The sequence below is a fragment of the Dermochelys coriacea genome, chromosome 24, assembly GCF_009764565.3.
Source record: "Dermochelys coriacea isolate rDerCor1 chromosome 24, rDerCor1.pri.v4, whole genome shotgun sequence".
NCBI lineage: Eukaryota > Metazoa > Chordata > Testudines > Dermochelyidae > Dermochelys > Dermochelys coriacea.
In genome coordinates, this window is record NC_050091.1 from 964,336 (window position 1) to 979,455 (window position 15,120).

General features: G+C 46.5%; 1 long non-coding RNA gene across 1 annotated transcript in view; it reads right to left on the reverse strand.

Annotated features, from left to right (window-relative positions):
- Positions 1-15,120, reverse strand: part of LOC122457346 — a 41,049-nt gene that overhangs the window by 24,732 nt on the left and 1,197 nt on the right. Inside the window, exon 2 of the long non-coding RNA XR_006276849.1 lies at positions 13,177-13,255. This is a non-coding gene — a long non-coding RNA (uncharacterized LOC122457346). The remainder of the gene's footprint in view (positions 1-13,176; positions 13,256-15,120) is intronic.

The following is a 15,120-nucleotide window of genomic DNA, read 5'->3' on the forward strand; positions in this document are numbered from 1 at the left end:
AGGAACAACGGAATAGGTCGTGCTGGTGGGGGAGTGACGCTGTATGGGAAAGAAAGCATAGAATCAAATATAACAACAATCTTAAATGAGCCAAACTGTACCATCGAATCTCTATGGACAGAAATTCCCTGCACGTACAGGTTAAACTGGAAAGTTTTGTTGGTTGTATACAGTCCAGGGGTTATGCATTAACCACCCCGATGTAACATTTCTCCAGTCAGGTCCTGATTCCATTTAAGAGGATTTACTCTTTTTCCCAGGATGTGCGTGTTATTCTCAATAACACTAATGGAAGTTATGCATGTATACTGAGAAGATGGCAGGCTGCTAGTAAGGGTGCCATACTAGCACAGTCATAAAACTGCACCCACTACAACAACTTTCCTTTTCAAAACTCATAGTGCTCACCTATCCTGTGAGCTATTCCTCTGGCTAGATATGGCCTCATTCCTGGAGTACCTGAGCACCTCACAGTCTTGAAAGCCTGAGGCTAGTACCCTGAACACTGCACCACCGGCAGAGTGATCATGTGAGCAAAGGCAGTTCTTTATTAATCAGTCCACAATGGCAGGATATAAAGTATTAACCCTCCTTAGGTGTCTCACTATGGTGGTGATGCTGTTCGTATGCTAAGTCTCCTTTCCAGGACACAGAGAGAGAAAGTGTGTCCGTCTATCTGTCACTTTTGGGGTTACCTGAGGCATTCGGGGAGAATTACTACCCCCTACTCACAGCAAGAGGGAGCTGCACCGACACCCTGCCTCCAGGGAAGCAGGGCACCCAGGTCACGAGTTCCCCCCAGTTTGACACTCTCCTTAGCATGAGGCACTTTGGCAGGTTTAGAGTAAAACCAACCTGGCGTTGGTTTAACAGAGCTTGAGGGAGAGATTCCAACGTAAGCCAGCCTAAGGATCTGGAAACGTAAGACGCAGTTTATAGCCTGGACTTAGTAACCCCAGTGACTTTCCTGGCTCATTCACCCAAATAAGTTCTAAACAGTGCTTGTCCAGTCTAGCAAGCTGGGATTCACCACTGATGAGACAACCCCCTGGCAAAGTGATTCTCTTTGTCCTCTTTCTTCTTCTCTTATACAGTTATAGACTCTTGTCCCAGGACCCAGGGCTCCCCATTCAGAGACTTTTATTGGGGTTCTTTTGTCTTGGCAAATACCGAAGCCTGCATCTGGCCAAGAGAGTAAACACCAGCTAGCTCAGTCGATGGCTATCCATGGTTCTCATGTAGATTGGGTCAGTCAGTTCTCAGGCTCCCCCTCCTTAGGTGCAGGTTTACACCCAACCGATTTGGAACACCATATCCTGCCCATTACACAGCTCTAAAACTGCTTCCCGTACAAACCCCTCTCAATAACCAAGACAATCAGCCAGTTCTTAGCTTTTGGCAGAAACTCCACACAACCCCCTTGGTGAAATATTAAGAAGATGGTTGGACACGGGTAATCTACCTGCCACAGCACATCTGTGTCACAGCACCTTACTGTAACTGGGAAATCCTTCGTAAAGAAGTGCAGCAGGACTAAGGTAGGCATGCCCCGTTCGCTACGCCGGGGAGTGACACAGCCACAGCTTCTCAGGGATTTTTAGGCACTGCCATGACTAATGCAGTTATTTTCAGATCCCCCACCTTGCAGGCGATGGAATGGGTGCATGATGCATCTCTGCACTCACCAAGAACAGAGACCACTACCGAAGAGAAACAGAATATCACATTGGATATTGCTGAGGGTGGGGGATGAGCAGAAAGCTCTCCATGGACTGCAGTGGAAGCAGAAGTAACCTCCTGACTTCAACAAACCTGGTGCCATACACGCATCGGCCCCCGACACCAAATGATTCCTGGCAGACAGTAAGGTAACAGCCACAGGCAAGTAAGGAAAATGAATTGGCTTCTGCTCATTACAGTTACACGGGAGTAAACTGGAGTGATCAGCTGGAGTCTCTCCAGATTCACATCAGCATTGACCAGAGCAGAACATGGCCCTTGGATTTAAAAGAAATCACATTTTTCTGACATTCACTAAGCTCCTTTCAACATGTCCATCCCTCTCCTCCTTCGGAGCTGCTTCTCCTCTTGTGCTCTGCTCCAGAGCAGGGGCTCTCCGCTTTCTCCAGCCTGCCACCACAAGCTACAGCAGAAAAAATTTTCAGGACCCCTCTGAGCAAAAAAACTGGAGGGCTGGATGTGGAGAGGAGCATGAAGAGAAAATAGCAATTCAGATGCAAGTCCCATGGGATCTACCCAGTTCCCAGAGCCATAAGGCTATGTCTACACTTAAATCACAACAGCACTTCAGTGCAGACACTCCCTATCCCAACAGGAGGGCCTGTCCCATCAGCGTGGTTATCCATCTCCCCAAAAAACGGCAGCTAGGCTGACAGAAGAATTCTTCCATCGACCTAGTGCCATCTACACCTGGGGTTAGGTCGGTGTAGTTCTCTCTCTCACACCTCGAGAGACGCGCCTATACCAATATAAGTTCATAGTGTAGACCAAGCCTAGGAGAGAGAGTCCCTTTGGAGAGGGGGATAAAAGAAAACTGCTTTGGGCGCCTGGGTCAACCTCTTGCAGAAAACAGATCAGATTAGATCAGACCAGATAGATAGAATGGTGGATAACAACAAGCAGGAGGCAGCAAAATGACCTCTCCTCCTGTGTCAGAACAAGCCCACTTCCACACTGGTGTCCTTAATCCTGCAATGTTCCATTTGCAGTGCTGACCCCTGCCTCCCTGAGACACACACCAAGCTACCCCAAAGCCATTGGAGGACACGGCTTGCTCTGAAGCTGGCACTGGATGTTGGTCAGGAGCAACAGGCTTTATACTCATTAAAGAGAAATCAATTAAGCTGCTAGATATTCAGCCACCTGGTGCCTCTATTTTTTCTTCTCCTTCTCTTTTCCCTTAATGTACCACAGCTGCCACAGGGAATTCATGAAAGAAACAATACATATTTCTCTCTCTCTCTCTCTCAGATTAAAAAAATGTTGTATGCAAAGAAATCAGCTCAGGCCATCCAATTACAGTACCGTACATAAGTCTCTGAGGTTTGCAAACAGCTATCTTTCTATCCATTTATCATCTCTATCTCCATCCCTGCCTCTCTATCTGCACAGATCACTGTCTGATCCACATCTCGGCTCCTTCTGTTGGCTTTATCATTATAAAATGATAATCTGTAGAGAATAAGAGAGTCCTGAGCAAGGTGTAATAGGCTCCCATGGGATGCAGAAATTACTCCTTTATGTGGGGAAAACCTTTCAGAGGCCCAGATGCACTAGTGTTTCACTTGCTAGACAAACACATTATACCGTCTCTCGGCTCTCCAGAGCTACATAAATATGAACAAGCGAAGAGTCGAGGGCCACCTATCTCCTGGCCTTTTAAGGAGGTTCCTGAAGTTTCTTGAGGAATATGATGGGGCAGGTGGGGGGAATCCACTCAGCTGAGCTTCAAGATGATACCAAGCAAATACTGTGGCTACTCTGGGTAAATTCAGACCTGGGTGTCTTCCCTGCTGGGCCAAAGTAGATTTAAATGAGGATGGCTGCTGGGCTTCTGGCAGATGGCTCAGAACAGGAGGGAAGAGCAGTGAGCTGCATTCCCCCAGGGTAGCTGCACTGCAATCAAAGAGTCACACCCCTGAGGATGAATCTCCAGCCAGTGTGGTGTAGCTATCTGTAAGCAAAGGTCAGACAGATCCTGCCCCAAAGAGCTGACAGTCCAGAAGGTGCACAGATAAGACAGGTCACATCAGGAATCTGGAAGGAAGGAGTTTTGTTTTAGTTTGTTATTATCTCACTTCCTTGTGGGAGTGGCAGCAGACATGTATCCTTAGCTCAGCAGCCTGGGCAGGAGTCCAAACCATAAAGGGTAGCCTGGAGAAGGGAGCTGTGGGGTGCTGCTGGCAAAGCAGAGAAGGCCACACTGAGAAAGAGTCAGGTTTGGCCAGAAGCACCCTCACTTCAGGGCTTACTTTAAACTCCTCCCTTTCAGTCTCTCTGAATGCAGAGTACAGCGCTCTTCCTCCGACAGATTGTCCTGCACACAACGGGAGGGGAGCCTGAGAGAACGGTTATGGCTCAAGACTAAATGCACGATGGAATATTAATGCAGCATATGCTGACACACATTAAAAAGCTGAATGAAGTCTGGGATTAGGGAAGGTTATTAGTGTAACTGATTCACTCTCCGGGAACTGCTGTGTCAGGTACAGTAATCCGGAGGGGTGACACTGACCCACTTTTCACCACCAATCCCCCCAATAACCAGCGCTGCCAGAGAAACAGCATGGCCACCCTTCCTGCAGAACAAAGACACCTCCCCAGGAAGCCCCACTTAGCCTCCTATCCAATGCACACGCACCCAGGCCATTGCCCAGCGGGCCTGGATATTACAAGGAGGAGTCCGTGATCCTGGCAGACCTGGTGCCAGCCATGCCAAGCTCCCCATGTCTCCACTGAACACTGACAAATACCCAGTCTGGCTCACCTCCATGTTAGCAGTGTTAAAACAGGCATTAGAATGATAAGAATGTATTTCATGTTTAGACTTTATTGAACACTTGTGAGCTGCTGTCTGCATTAATGTCACTTATAATGTCTGTATCCCACACTGTACGGTAAGATTTGAACATTTGTACCATAAGCCTTTGCAACCGTGTAAATCACCAGACAGGAGAGAAACGTTAACTAGTGTGAAATGCGAGTCTCCAATGGGTCTCATTGTCCTGCCTGACCATGAAGGCCCATCAATGCGAGACAGACCAGAGTGGAACATTGAAAGGGTCCAAAGACTGTTGTTTACCTTTCCTCTTCCCCCATGAAGATGAGACTTGCAAGTGAATTCCTCCATCAGCTGAGTTTGCAACTGGAAGCAGAAAGGGGGAAAGGGAAAAAAAGCCCCTAACAAGGAGGAACTGGATCTTTATGTGCTTGGACTCTGGGGTGCAAGGATTATTAGGCATAAGCAACAGCTCTCCCATGCTTAGCCTGGACTAGCCCTAAAGGAAAACAGAGCTTGCTTATGATAGAAGCTTTTAGTACTTTTTGAAGCTTAACATTGGAACTCATTTGTGTGCATCTGTGTTTACCTGCTTTAACCTCGTAAAGAACTCTCGTTTCCTTTTCTTATATAACAAATCGTTCCATAGTTTATTATAGGATTGGCTGCAAGTGTTGTCTTTGGTGTGAGCTCTAAAGTGCAACCGACCTAGGACAGGTGACTGGTCTTTGGGGTCTGGGAGCAACCTGAACATTATTGTGATACTTGGTATAAGGAACCATCTATCACAAAGGTAGGTGGCATGACAGAACAGAGGACCCAAGGGGATGGCCAGTGGCTCCATACTTAGGCTGTTATGGTGCCTGGGAAGTTTACACTTGATAATTTGTTGGTGAAATCTAAGTCTAGAACACCCAGGCAATTTGGGGTTTGTGCCCTGGTTCTTACCAGTTTCCCTGAGCTTGGTGCTTATGCTCTTGAGCGACAGCCTGACAGAGCTCAACTGGGATAGAATATTCTGGAACAGCATGAAAGCTTCTTTCCTATGCCATGGAAAGCAGCAGCACTAAATAGTGTGGTATCCACCTGGCCCAGATGAGCAAAAGTCCTCTTAGCCATTGGAACACCAAGACAGTACAGCTACTGCCATCACAGAGCCTCCGTGTTATCCCCAAATGAGACCCGTGCCAGCCATGTGTCAGGAGCCCACGGCTTATAGGCAGCAGGTGGCTAGGGCTAGAGGGGGCTCAGCCTCCCCTGTCTGTTTTCTGAGCCACCCTGTTGCCCACCTGGATGCCCAGCTCAGCAGGTAACGCCCATGTCCGCCAGGGCCAGGGAGGGCATGGGGTGTAGCAGAGGGAGGGCCCCACCTGCACGCTGGATTCCTGGTGGGTAGAATCCCGGTAGGGGGCCTGAGCTGCACTTCCCAGGAAGGTTTGGTGGGATAGGATGAAAGTTCCAGGGAAAGCAGGGAGATCCTCAGTTGATTGTGCAGGGGAGGGCCTCACCTGCACACAGACATGCATGCCAAGTGCCACTGTGGCAGGCGCCTCCAAATCTGAGTGGCAAGAGGCTGGAGCAGAGAGCGGGACCCAGGCCCACAGGCCAGGAGCGGACAATGGGGGTGACAAATATTTTCACCAGCAGCCTATGCTGAGGCCCACACCTGACTTCCATAAAAATGGGGCACCCTCCTCTTCAAAACCGAAGGGCAGCCCAGCATGACTACAGTCCCCCTCGCACAGTGCGGCCTGGGATCGTGGTTCACGAAGGCACACTGAGGGTTAGGACATGCCAACTAGATACTACAACAGTTGGCATCCTATAAATTCAATTAGGCATCCCTGTGTTTCTGGGTTCTAGATAAGAACAGCCCTGGCCTGCCCTGCAGAACACTCGAAGCTGGATCTGACTATGCCTGCAGCTTACCCAGTGTTATACGTCAAGGGATGGTCAGCCAGGGATACTGCCTGAGAATCAAAATGTTCCGATGCCTCTTTGTACTAAGACGTACTCCTTGTGGAACAGCCCTAAGGATGCTAACACCTTCCACTGCTATAGCTGATGAGGGAGCTCCTAGATTTTGGCTCCTGAAATTGATTCCCATCTGCTTTGCGATGGCGCAACTTTAATAGACTAAAGGCAAGCTGTGCAAATGTGAGAATGTCATCACACTGTCGGACCAGGCAAGTGCGTAACCAACAGCTGGACAGACATTGTTGCTCTCCCCGGAGCCTGGCTTCCCTCCATCCCCACACCCGCAGCTAGCAAGATGAGTAATTGTTGCTGACACTTCTCTGGAGAACAGCCACGGCAGCTGCCTCAGTTTTATCAAAGTTCAGGTTCAATCATTCATTCAACAGCAAGAAATCCTGAAAGGAACAGCTTGTGCAATGCCCCAGACAATACAGCTCATTTCTGGGACCCACCAGAAAGCTTGGAAACCCACCCCGCTCTCGACATTAGCAAGGGACAAGGAGGTGAAGTGAGCTGCCTTCCCGCCACGTTTTAGGAATGAAAGGCATCTCCCCTCCAGTGCGGAGACAGCCATTCTGACAAAGCAGCAGAAACTCTCCTGACAGACACAAGATGCCACAGCCCTCTTCCTGCACAGGACAAGCAGACCAGGTGGTACATTGCTGTATGCAACCTACCTCCTAGTGCATGTGTACAAGTCAGTTTACACATTGTTTGGTTAATGGTCCATACCAGCTCATTCACCTATCATTTCACTAGTGTCTCGTGCTAATGTAATGGACACGTACCTGTGACACTTTGCTTGGCAGGATTGTTAATCGTCCCACGCTCATGTTGGAACAAAGGTACCGTCTTAAACACACCCTGTTGGACGTCTGTTCACTCACACACTGTGATATTGTCACAAGGCTTTTAGCAACAACAACAAATATTGAAAAAAATGTAAAGGGGAACTGAAGGCATATGGGATGTGGAGACTTTCCAGTCTAGGTCACTGGTTTGCATGGGCCCCAAGTGAAGACAATGCTACCTGTTGTGGGGGCCATGTGAAATGAAGGAGTGACATCAGTCTAGTTTTTAGAGCTATGTGACAAAACCCCTTACTTCTCGCTGGGAGCCTCTGCCAGGAGGCCAAAACTAATCCTATCTTGAGCTGATCCACCCAGTGCAAAGACAGTGCATGGGTGTGGGAGAAGTTTGTACCTGCTCCATGGATAACGAGAAGACTCCAGGGCTATTAATTCAGCATCACCCACCCCAGGAATCCATTCATCTTAAATAAAAACGTAGGCTGTTGGATTCAGGGAGCAAAAAGAAGGTCCACTACAAATGAAGGCCACCAGCCCTTCTCTGCCTGGTGAGAACAGGCTGATGTCAGGAGCGGAGAATGGAGGTTCCAGTGTCCTTGAAAGCGGTTTAAAATGAAGCTCTACAGGAACGGCAGCCTTATACTAGAACTGTCCTTAGAACAGAAAGTTGGATGGGGGAGCTGTGCTACAGAAAAAAGCAAGGTTTCAGAGTAGCAGCCGTGTTAGTCTGTATTCGCAATAAGAAAAGGAGTACTGGTGGCACCTTAGAGACTAACAAATTTATTAGAGCATAAGCTTTCGTGAGCTACAGCTCACTTCATCGGATGCATTTGGTGGAAAAAACAGAGGAGAGATTTATATACACACACACAGAGAACATGAAACAATGGGTTTATCATACACACTGTAAGGAGAGTGATCACTTAGATAAGCAATCACCAACAGCAGGGGGGGGAAAGGAGGAAAACCTTTCATGGTGACAAGCAGGTAGGCTAATTCCAGCAGTTAACAAGAATATCAGAGGAACAGTGGGGGGTGGGGTGGGAGGGAGAAATACCATGGGGAAATAGTTTTACTTTGTGTAATGACTCATCCATTCCCAGTCTCTATTCAAGCCTAAGTTAATTGTATCCAGTTTGCAAATTAATTCCAATTCAGCAGTCTCTCATTGGAGTCTGGTTTTGAAGCTTTTTTGTTGAAGGATAGCCACTCTTAGGTCTGTGATCGAGTGACCAGAGAGATTGAAGTGTTCTCCAACTGGTTTTTGAATGTTATAATCCTCGATCCATTGTCTACAGCCAAGCGCTACGATATAACCGCATTTGCTCCAACCCCTCAGACAGAGACAAACACCTACAAGATCTCTATCATGCATTAATGCATCCGATGAAGTGAGCTGTAGCTCACGAAAGCTTATGCTCTAATAAATTTGTTAGTCTCTAAGGTGCCACAAGTACTCCTTTTCTTTTTGCGAATACAGACTAACACGGCTGCTACTCTGAATCCTACAACTACAATACCCACCTGCTGAAGTGAAGAAACAGATTGACAGAGCCAGAAGGGTACCCAGAAGTCACCTACTACAGGACAGGCCCAACAAAGAAAACAACAGAACGCAACTAGCCATCACCTTCAGCCCCCAACTAAAACCTCTCCAACGCATCATCAAGGATCTACAACCTATCCTGAAGGACGAGCCATCGCTCTCTCAGATCTTGGGAGACAGACCAGTCCTTGCTTACAGACAGCCCCCCAATCTGAAGCAAATACTCACCAGCAACCACACACCACACAACAGAACCACTAACCCAGGAACCTATCCTTGCAACAAAGCCCGTTGCCAACTCTGTCCACATATCTATTCAGGGGATACCATCATAGGGCCTAATCACATCAGCCACACTATCAGAGGCTCGTTCACCTGCGCATCTACCAATGTGATATATGCCATCATGTGCCAGCAATGCCCCTCTGCCATGTACATTGGCCAAACTGGACAGTCTCTACGTAAAAGAATGAATGGACACAAATCAGACGTCAAGAATTATAACATTCAAAAACCAGTTGGAGAACACTTCAATCTCTCTGGTCACTCGATCACAGACCTAAGAGTGGCTATCCTTCAACAAAAAAGCTTCAAAACCAGACTCCAACGAGAGACTGCTGAATTGGAATTAATTTGCAAACTGGATACAATTAACTTAGGCTTGAATAGAGACTGGGAATGGATGAGTCATTACACAAAGTAAAACTATTTCCCCATGGTATTTCTCCCTCCCACCCCACCCCCCACTGTTCCTCTGATATTCTTGTTAACTGCTGGAATTAGCCTACCTGCTTGTCACCATGAAAGGTTTTCCTCCTTTCCCCCCCCTGCTGTTGGTGATGGCTTATCTTAAGTGATCACTCTCCTTACAGTGTGTATGATAAACCCATTGTTTCATGTTCTCTGTGTGTGTGTATATAAATCTCTCCTCTGTTTTTTCCACCAAATGCATCCGATGAAGTGAGCTGTAGCTCACGAAAGCTTATGCTCTAATAAATTTGTTAGTCTCTAAGGTGCCACAAGTACTCCTTTTCTTTTTGCGAATACAGACTAACACGGCTGCTACTCTGAAACCTGTGATTTAAAAGCAATACATCACAATCAGACCCTAGCTGCAGGTTCCAGAATCTCCTTGCCTAGCTGCTTCTTGAGCAAATGCTGCCACCGTGTGGCCTCTGGAGAGCTCTCTGCAACCTTTTAGGAGAGCAAACCACTTGGACCCACCTCTCCATCTCCCAGGAGGAAGGACTAAGAAGAAAAAGAAGCACTTCATAGAGCTATAACAAACCAGCCCCAGATCCCCCACCCTCACAGAGCCAAGAGCTGACTGAGCCCATGTCCCCCTCAGCCGGGTGCACTTGCTGAATCTCAGCAGATAATGCAGAGCATGAAATGAAAGCACGTCATCTTCCTGTGCTTCAACAATGTCCACCAGTTTGTGGGGGCTGCCAAACAGCCCACCATAATTACTGACTCAATGACTACACCGTGCCCACATTTTTCTGTACTCCGACCCATTAATCAGTTATTAAACACTGGCCCCAGGCAAGCTCCTTATCTCCAGTATAAACTCACTCGCCCAGCCCGTTCCCAAACAAGAAGTGAGTGTTTGTCGTTATAACTCCAGAATGCAGACAGGGTATTAAGGTTTCTTTTAAAATTAAATAGATAAAACTGCAGTTATTAAAGATGTGACTTTGGCAACTTGCAATCTGCAGAGCAGTGAGCCACATTCCTATTGAAGGGAGTTTGGAATCCAGCCAATTTTCCATAAATAAGGAGACCTAAGGATGAGCTCCCATTGATTAGCTGAAACTCATTGCATGTAAATGTCTACATTGCATAATGATCTATAGCCCCATAATTCCTAGCATAGATTATTTCAAGGCAGACTATAGATCATTCCTGTGCAGGAAAGAGAGGCTCTGTTGGGTTTAAGAATAACAAATAAGCACTAAATTAATCAAGATTGTTTCAATTTACAGAATGATCACGAGCAATAAAAAACTGAACAGATCTAGGGCTTGAGACTTCCATGCCCTGCATCCTGTGGAGTGACTTACACCAGTGCAAAGTGGGTGTGAAGTGCTCCGTCTACCCCTCCCCCCGCATCAGAAAGGGAGCATCTTACCCCTCACTTGCCAGTGTTGTCATTTCTTGTAATTTTATCATAAGTCTCATGATACGTGGTGTCTGTCTCAGATCCCCAGCCCTGAGCTGAAGTGAAGAAACAGATTGACAGAACCAGAAGAGTACCCAGAAGTCACCGACTACAGGACAGGCCCAACAAAGAAAATAACAGAACGCCACTAGCCATCACCTTCAGCCCCCAACTAAAACCTCTCCAACGCATCATCAAGGATCTACAACCTATCCTGAAGGACGACCCATCACTCTCACAGATCTTGGGAGACAGGCCAGGCCTTGCTTACAGACAGCCCCCCAGTCTGAAGCAAATACTCACCAGCAACCACACACCACACAACAGAACCACTAACCCAGGAACCTATCCTTGCAACAAAGCCCGTTGCCACCTCTGTCCACATATCTCTTCAGGGGACACCATCATAGGGCCTAATCACATCAGCCTCACTATCAGAGGCTCATTCACCTGCGCATCTACCAATGTGATATATGCCATCATGTGCCAGCAATGCCCCTCTGCCATGTACATTGGCCAAACTGGACAGTCTCTACGTAAAAGAATAAATGGACACAAATCAGACGCCAAGAATTATAACATTCAAAAACCAGTCGGAGAACACTTCAATCTCTCTGGTCACTCAATTACAGACCTGAGAGAGGCTGTTCTTCAACAAAAAACTTCAAAAACAGACTCCAACGAGAGACTGCTGAATTGGAATTAATTTGCAAACTGGATACAATTAACTTAGGCTTGAATAGAGACTGGGAGTGGATGGGTCATTACACAAAGTAAAACTATTTCCTCATGTTTATTCCCCCCACCCACCCCCCACTGTTCCTCAGACATTCTTGTCAACTGCTGGAAATGGCCCACCTTGATTATCACCATGAAAGGTTTTCTTCCTTCCCCCCACCCTCCCTACCTGCTGGTGATGGCTCATCTTAAGTGATTACTCTCCTTACAGTGTGTATGATAAAACCCATTGTTTCATGTTCTCTGTGTGTGTATATAAATCTCCCCACTGTATTTTCCACTGAATGCATCCGATGAAGTGAGCTGTAGCTCACGAAAGCTTATGCTCAAATAAATGTGTTAGTCTCTAAGGTGCCACAAGTCCTCCTTTTCTTTTTGCGAATACAGACTAACACGGCTGCTACTCTGAAACATGAGAATCTTCATTTTCCTTTTCTTATGCCAAGGAAGAGAATAAGTTCCATTGGGTCTAAAGCACAAGGTCCCGATCCTGCAAAGACTAATGCACCTGCTTAGCATTACTACTGTGCATGGTCCCAAATTAAATCAGTGGAACTACTCCTGGTGGCAAAGTTAAATACATACATAAGAGTTCGCAGCATTGGGGCATCAATGTGCACTTATGAGTTACAAAGTCTAAAAATGAGGGGTTCATTACATTTACGTTTCTATATGACTGTTTTTTTTACAGTCATACCAAGGACACATTAATGACTTGCCCAGAGGGTGCTGACTGCAATTTACCAGGATCCCCAAACAGAGCTCCTACGGCTAGTCAGACAAGTTCTATTAAACTGAATGAAAATGAGTACTTGTGGCACCTTAGAGACTAACAAATTTGTTATTCTCTAAGGTGCCACAAGTACTCCTTTTCTTTTTGCGAATACAGACTAACACGGCTGCTACTCTGAAACCTGTGAATGAAAATGCTGTCAGTACTTAGGAAAATGCTCACAGTTAGCTGTAATGCAATTCTTTTTTGAAGCTACCAGTAAAGTCTGCTTACTGCCTCAGGCCCCAGTCCTACAATGAGCTCCACGCAGTGGATTCCTGAGCTGCCGAGCAATCCCAGTGGGGGGTCCAGCCACACACAATGCAGAACTGCGGCTTTACCTTCTCTGTCTGAATTACTTGTGAGGGGCAACTACTGCCTACCAGTTATACCCATGTAAACCAACAACATGACATGGTGTCAAAAACATTACACTGACCACCTTACCCTTCAGGTGGAAAAACAATACCTTACACCATTACACTTTATGCTACTCATACTGTATTCAAAGTAGTTGCTGTCTAGATATTTTGATCTCCTTGCCAGATGGTAAATTACATACAACTATTTACAGGAAAGAAACAATGCAACAGACACGAACAATCTGTTCTATGCCCCTAGTTTTCATACTAATACAATTAAAAGGGGTTTCACCTTATGAGATGGAGAATCCGCAGTATTTAAGGGATGAAGCTGTTTTTTAATCAGGATGGATGAGTCCGCCTCCATGTTCCTGGAAAGTGATGTGGGGAAAAAAAAAGAATGATAGGGTGGTTAATTTTGCTTTGTTTTTCCAAATAGAAATTTTATTAAGAACTGAAATCAGCAGCATCAGCTGTTCTCTGCTCAGTGCGGAGGGGGAACCATAGAAATTAGAGATAGCCGAAAGTTCATTAGCACCTCTTTGTTGCCTCTAACCTAGGCCATGAGCAGCCTTTACTCATACTGAAGCTGGAGCTGGGGGCATTCTGAACTTTGAAGACTACTAACAACGCTGGCAATGCAATGCAAGGTCAGAGGGCCCTTGAATCCAAAACTAGCAACTCAACCAGCTGATTCAAGGGAGAATCCTCATTAGCTGCCGCACTTATTACTTTTTCCCTCTCCCAGACTGACCATTACGCAACCCTTCCAGTGGAGATGTTGAAGTGGGGTCCCTTCTTCCCTTCTGTAGCAGATGTCTGGCTGGAAGTTATAGGCAGTTGGGTAATCACAAAACTTTAATCTTGCTTCTTTGTCTATTGAGGAGTAAGGCAGGTCAGGCCCAGATGCCATTTTCCTCTGGGCTGTCCCTCAATATTAGGATTCACTCAATTCAGCAGTAAATAAAATATTCATGAAAGTGCATTCTTCCTAAAGCCATCTTGTAGCCAGTGTGCGCTATTAAAGAGAGGAGTGCGTGCTACTCACAAGTGAAATGGCCCCTTGCCAAGATGCCTATTTCTCGCCCTAATGGATGACACCTATAAGTAAAACACACTTATTGTCTAAATGACTCTATTTTAGGAAGAGCTAGGCTCTCCGGAATATTGAACATTCCCATGGCCCTCTTCAAAAAACACTCAAGAGATAACCCAGTTTTCCAGTCTAACATTATCACTTTCAGTAAAGCAGGCTCCCACAGAGAAGGATGAACCTGAGAGCAACCACTCTAATACCCAGGGCTATTCCGCTATTTAATACATGAGGCTGGACTGAACCTCGTATCCGGCACTAGATCCAAGGCTGCTCCCTGTCTGATTCCTCAGGCTGAGTACAGGCCCAGTTTACAGGCCTACATTTCTTCTGGCTATTTCATAACATTTTGAAGAAACATTATGACACATTGATGCCAAAACATCAGAATGTGCTTTGTGTGATGAGATTTTGAAATTTCATGACACTCTCTCTGAATCCCAGGGATGGTTCATGAGAAGATGCTGGCCCCCTATCCTCCATAAAGACATTTATTCATCCCATCTGCCCCTGAAAAGTCAAAGGTCCAGTGTGTGACTCTGTACATTGGGAGAAGAGGTATCGGTCTCACAGAAGAGGAAGGCTAGGGAGAGAGGCACATCCCAAACTGGGTCATCTACCGGCAGAAGTTCAGGGAAGGGAGGATGGAAGTTGCCTTTTAAACAGGGACTGGGGAGGAGAATAGACTGCAACATTTCCCAGCCAGGACCTCAATAAAGGAGGAAACATCCAGATTACAGAGGGTAGGGGCCAGAGGAGATATAAGTTCCTGTTCTGCAGAACTCTGGATCAGCAGCAAGAAACCACGTAGCAGATAATTACAAACATAGTCTGTTCGTAGACTTCCTCATAGGCCACAGCAACTGGCTTTTACAGAGTTTAAGGCGAGGGAGGCCCATTACAGCAGGGGTTCTCAAACTGGGAGTTGGGACCCCTCAGGGGGTCATGAAGTTATTACATGGGGGGTTGCGAGCTGTCAGCCTCCACCCCAAACCTTGCTTTGCCTCCAGCATTTATAATGGTGTTAAATATAAAAAAAAGTGTTTTTAATGTATAAGGGTGGGTCGCACTCAGAGGCTGGCTATGTGAAAGGGGTCGCCATACAAAGGTTTGAGAAACGCTGCATTACAGTCATCTAGTCTG